This window comes from Chiloscyllium plagiosum, unplaced genomic scaffold, assembly GCF_037043375.1.
Source record: "Chiloscyllium plagiosum isolate Xiang-an unplaced genomic scaffold, Cpla_swu_hap1 HiC_scaffold_47, whole genome shotgun sequence".
Classification (NCBI taxonomy): domain Eukaryota; kingdom Metazoa; phylum Chordata; class Chondrichthyes; order Orectolobiformes; family Hemiscylliidae; genus Chiloscyllium; species Chiloscyllium plagiosum.
In genome coordinates, this window is record NW_028270185.1 from 29,622,005 (window position 1) to 29,628,113 (window position 6,109).

The 6,109-nt window shown below is 44.5% G+C and overlaps 1 long non-coding RNA gene across 1 annotated transcript; it reads right to left on the bottom strand.

Annotated features, from left to right (window-relative positions):
* Nucleotides 1–4,516: 4,516 nt before the first annotated feature.
* LOC148136043 (uncharacterized) lies at nt 4,517–5,676 on the bottom strand. Its single transcript, XR_015754776.1, has 2 exons — nt 5,634–5,676; nt 4,517–4,949 (listed from the first exon to the last, which is right to left on the bottom strand). It is a non-coding gene; the product is annotated as an uncharacterized LOC148136043 (long non-coding RNA).
* Nucleotides 5,677–6,109: the final 433 nt, after the last annotated feature.

A 6,109-nucleotide genomic window follows, 5' to 3' on the forward strand; every position in this document is an offset into this window, starting at 1 on the left:
TTATGTGATGTTCCTGTATTGGAACAGGTAATTAGTAATAGTTACTGTATCAGGTCACTTAAGCTTTCCAATAGTTATGTTTTCGAAATTCTGCTTTCATTTGTTCGTGTCTCAGCTGCAGTGTTTACATACATTCTGTTTTGCTAAAACCAAATAATTTGACCAATGACATCACACCTGGAGCACCCACTTCACATCTGCCTTTAAAATTAAAACAAAAGTTAGGGTCCAGGCTACCTTCTCAAAATATTTTGAGGTCTGGCATGGTCCGTAACAGTTACCCTCCCAGGCAAAATAGTGCTGACCCCTACCATCCTCTCGGTGTTGTGTCCCCTCAGGGGAAGGGCAAGGTTGTGAAGGTGGGACCCTCTTGGTAATCTCAGGCAGTATGGCAACTGATTTCCAGCATCCATAGTTCATTCGGTTTTTGTTTTGTCTCACTGTTAATTCTGTTTCTCGCTCTCCAGATGATGCCAGACCTGATGAATATCTGCAGCATTTTTTACTTTTGTTTCGGAGATCTCCTTGTGCTGGGAGTTGATATCTTTGCGATGACTAATGGAGTCCTTCGCTCCTATTTCCAGAACTGGGACTTTGTGCAGCACTCAACATCCTCAGGACCAGACATTCATTGAACGCCTAGCGTAATATTATGTATAACTTTATGAACAACAAACTCTCAGATCTAAGCCGTGAAAAGAAGATTGATCACCGCTAAAAAGGCTGTATCGTAACTCCATATAAATTAGAACACACCTTAATACTGGAGATTGAACACAATAAACCTGCTGTCAGATTTTTACTCACCAGAAAAACATTACAATCTACTTCTGTGAAATGCTGAGGAGAACGATGAAACATATCACACTGTGTTAACTGTTTGAAAATATTTCAAAATGATAACACTTTTTCACTTTGCCATTAATTAAATAACAAACCACAATAAACATTGAGAAAAGATTCCTTATATACTCAAACCAACAATTTCAATGAAGAACCAATTTTCTCCGCCCCCCCCCCCCCAGTGAGAGACAGTATAGTTCTGCAGTGATAGCTCGTTTCAGTACTGCATATTCTTCAAAAATGTGCCAATACTGTACTGTGCTCTGAAGCAACACGTTACTCCTGTGAGGATCTTAGCTTGATATTTTGTAGAATTCTTGGCTTACAAAAAGGATCATGTTTTCAACTTAGTCAATAAAACAAACGCTCTCAAAGATGGAATTCGGGAAATTTCCCTCAACCTGAGCAAGTGTTCACCATAGAGTAAATTCTTTGTCAATTTAAATCAAGACTTTTAAGAACAACTCAGTGTATTTAGCCACGTACCTGAAACACCAACCACAGGGAGAATCGTATAGATTATTTTTAGGATATGCTGAATTGGTCGATGTACTTTGTCAGTGAATTATTGTTCCCCTTTGTGCTGTTAACTCTCTTTCTGCAAAAGAAACTGAACTGTTTAATTGTCAGAGCCTTTAAGTTATCCAATGCAGGATTCCACAGTGAGATTCAGTTTGAAACATTTGGTAAACTTGGTATTTTAGGTAATTGACAAACTGGTTGCAAAAGTCCAATTCGTACTTGCTGAGGTATTGCATTTACTTCAGAGGTTGAACTGAGCAACCCAAAGCAGTGAACAATTCTCCTTGCAGTAAGCAACTAATGCTTACTGAATCTGAATGCTTATGATCCATTATTCATCACCAGACTTTCAATTAGATAGAGTCAGAGTCAGAGACATGTACAGCATGGAAACAGACCCTTCGGTTCAACCTGTCCATGCCGACCAGATATCCCAACCCAATAGAGTCCTACCTGCCAGCAACCGGCCCATAACTCTCCAAACCCTTCCCATTCGTATACCCATCCAAATGCCTCTTAAATGTTGCAATTGTATCAGCCTCCACCACTTCCTCTGGCAGCTCATTCCATATATGTATCACCCTGTGTGTGAAAAAGTTGCCCCCTAGGTCTCATTTACATCTTTCCCCTTTCACCCTAAACCTATGCCCTCTAGTTCTGGACTCCCCAAAACCAGGGGGACAAAAAAACTTTGTCTATTTATCCTATCCATGCCCTTCATAAATTTTGTAAACCTGTATAAGGTCACCTCTCAGCCGCCATCGCTCCAGGGAAAACAGCCTCAGACTGATCAGCTTCTCCCTTGGCAACATCCTTGTGAATCCCCTGCAAGTTTCACAACATCTTTCCAATAGGAAGTAGACCAAAATTGCACACAATATTCCAACAGTGGCCTAACCAATGTCCTGCACAGCCACAACATGACCTCCCAACTCTTGGACTCAATACTCTGACCAATAAAATAAAGCATACCAAACACATTCTTAATTATCCTATCTATATATCCTATTCAAATATCTCAGCAAGAGGCCCAGCAATTACTTCCCTCGCTTCTCCGAGAGTTCTAGGGTATACTTGACCAGGTCCTGGGGATTTATCCATCTTTATGCGTTTTAAGACATCCAGCTTCTCTTCCTCTGTAATATGGACATTTTTTGAAGATATCGAAGTCTATTTTCCCACATTCTATATGTTCCATGTCCTTCTGCACAGTAAACACTGATGCAACATAGTCCTTCAATATCTCCCCTCATCGCCTGCAGGTGCACAAAGATTGTTTTTGTGATCTTTGAGGAGCCCTATTCTCTCCTTGGTTACTCTTTTGTCCTTGATGCATTTATAGAATTCCTTTGGATTCTCCCCAGCTCTCTCACATCCCCTTTTTGCCCTCCTGATTTCCCTTATTAGGTATATTTGGGAATCTGAAACAAGGATAGAACGTCAGAGAAAGGGGCAGATTATTTGGGACAGATGAGCAGACAGCACTTCATTCTAACGTCAGTGAACCTTTAATATTGTCAATCCCTGAGGATACTCATCTGAATCCATTTCTCCGGTATCCTCACACAGTCCAAAGATGTGCAGATTAGATACCTCGGCCATACTAAATTACCCATAATATTCAGGGATGTGTAGGTAAAATGGATCATACATGGGAAATACAGGATTACAGGGTAAGGGGGTGAGTCTAGGCGGGATGCTGTTCGAAGAATTAGTGTGGACCTTTTGGGCCGAATCAAGTTTCCACATCAATTCTATGCTGCTTCACCTCTGCCTCCGAGGTAGATGATCATCTGACCCAGTATCCCCTTCAATGGGTCATAGAGCCGGAGAGATGTACAGCACGGAAATAGACCTTCGGTCCAACACGTCCATGCCTAACAGACATCCCAAGTTAATTTGCCAGCAGTTTGGCCAATATCCTTTTAAATCCTCCCAATCCATTTACCTATCCAGATGCCTTTTAAATGTTGTAATTGTACCAGCCTCCACCACTTCCTCTGGCAGCTCAATTCATACACGCACCATCCTCTGCATGAAAAGGTTGCCCCTAAGTTCCCTTTTAAACTTTTTCCCTCTCTTCTTAAACCTATAACCTCTAGATCTGAATCCCCAAATCCAAGAAAAATATTCGCCCTATTAATGCCCTTCACGATTTTATAAACTTCTAATGTCACCCCTCAGTCCCAACCTATTAAGCCTCTCCATATGGCTCAAACCCTCCAACCCTGGCAACATCCTGGTAAATCTTTTCTGAAACTTTTCAAGTTTTACAGTATCCTTTTGACAGGGAGACTGGAATTGCACACAATATTCAAAAAGTGGCCTAACCAATGTCCTGTACAGCTGCAACATGTCTTTGCAACTCCTGTACTCAATGCATCATCAGGTCTATTTGAAGGAAAGAACTGTCCATACTGGAGATTTCAAAACTAATAAAGAAAATGTTGGTGAAATTCGACAGGTCTGGCATCTGTGGGGAGAAAGCAGAGTCAAACTCTTGGGTGTAATGATTCTTTTTCAGAACTGAAGATTTCTGATGCTAATGATGGCTGGCCTGTTGAGTTTCGCCAGAAATTCGTGTTTTTATTTTCGTCACGTTCAATTACTTATGATCACGGTCTTGTTAAATGCGTTTGAGAATTGAGAGCCATTCAGTCGCACAGCGATGGTGGTATAGTGGTAAGTATAGCTCCCTTCCAAGCAGTTAACCCGCGTTTGATTCCCAGACATCACAGGGTGGTGCTTTCAAAGCCATTTTGCACAGAAGAACTTGAAGATGAACTGGCATTATCACCTTACTTTCTCTGAAAGTACATGAATGTTTTATTCTGAGAGAAAACAAAACCATCCAGATTGCTCCTCACTTGTCATGACGATGGTTTCTATGAATTGCAACGTGGAAGTGGGCAACAAAACTCAGCAACTCTGAAGTTTACCCCTCTGCAGCTTCCCAATTCTTATTTAAATGTTAATTGCAGCACAGCAATTTTTTTCGAAAAGTAAGACACTGCTCCTGTTGGGAACCTCAAATAATCACACAAGCTGCTGGAAACATTGAACAGTTCCAACAGCGTCTATTGAGAAGGGGAGGGAGGATTAATGTGTCATCTATTCAAGGTTAAAATAAACTCTAACAAGAGATCCTGAGTTTTACCTTTTTACATAAATTAACACTTTCTTTATTCCTACTAATGCTCTTTCACACTAATGCTCTTTCTTTACGAAATTCTGCTCAATTTTGAACAAAACGTATCCAAACAATATTCTTTATTTTGTACAATCGGTTGTTTTATTTCTCGGGGCAAAAGTGAGGACTGCAGATGCTGGAAACCAGAGTTTAGATCAGAGTGGTGCTGGAAAAGCCCAGCAGGTCAGGCAGCATCCGAGGAGCAGGAAAATCGACTTTTTGTCTGAAACGTCGATTTTCCGGTTTTATTTCCCAATCGTGTGCATCAATCTGAGTGCTTGGTGTACAGAGAGAGTCCGTTTGCTCACATGAGCCGCATCATTACCCCGACAGACCCTGAACATTTCCGTGAGTTGGTTGCAGTTCCCGCTTGCGGCCAGTAGCTGTCACTAACCTGTGGACAGTGAAGTTCCCGGATCAGAGATTAAAAACAACACAGTAATTATTCCCACTTTGTGTTGGACGGTGTGCAGGAGAAATAATAAGGGTGGGGACCACTGCTATTACAGTTTTAGGGGTGGGAAAGGGATTGGAAACGTCTGAAAGATAGTAGAAATGGACATATGGACAGCGTATATGGTAAAACTGAATATATAACCACAAATTAATACATGTGGAGATGTTACATAAGTGCAAGGTCTGGATTGCATGCTCGAGTCAGCCTTACCCGACTGCGGCCTGTCAGGTGACAAAAGGTGAAAAGATTACCACAGCACAATGTGGGGGTCAGCAGCAATCCAGAGGACAATTGTGGCAGAGTCTGATTAGTTAATGTAGGCTCAGTGCGATTGGTTATGTAAATATAACGGGGGTAGAGCCTGGCTTTTAGAACATAACTCACTGAGTACTCTCACTGTTGGCGGCTCTGATAGCTACAGCTTTTGTTTGCAAATAATGGCTTATTCTCTGCGTCTCCTGGTCATTCCTAAAAGGTATTATCAACCATAACATGCCTAATTAATCCAGGAGAATCAATGCATTTGTTAAGAATCCCGCCCAATTTAAATACAAACCTCGGGGCTGCGTGAGAGAGGAAAATATAAAATAAAATCAGTAGCGGCCGCCCGGCCCCATTTACCGGCAAGATGACATGTTCAGGGAAAGGAGTGGGGCCAAAGCGGAACCTCTCCTCTTCCCCCTCCACCCCCACCACCCCCCCCTCCACCCCCACCCCCCCCTCCACCCCCACCCCCCCTCCACCCCCACCCCCCCTCCACCCTCCCCCCCCTCCCCCCCTGCCCCCCCCTCCTCCCCCCCCCTCCCCTCCCCCCCTCCCCCCTCCTCTCCCCCCCTCCCCCCCCTCCCCCCCCCCTCCACCTCCCCTCCCCCTCCCCTCCCCCCCTCCACCTCCCCTCCCCCTCCCCTCCCCCCCTCCACCTCCCCTCCCCCCCTCCCCCCCCTCCACCTCCCCTCCCCCCCCTCCACCCCCCCTCCCCCCCTCCCCTCCCCCCCCCCCTCCACCCCCCCCTCCCCTCTCCCCCCCCCTCCCCTCTCCCCCCCCTCCCCTCTCCCCCCCCTCCACCCCCCCCTCCCCTCTCCCCCCCCTCCACCACC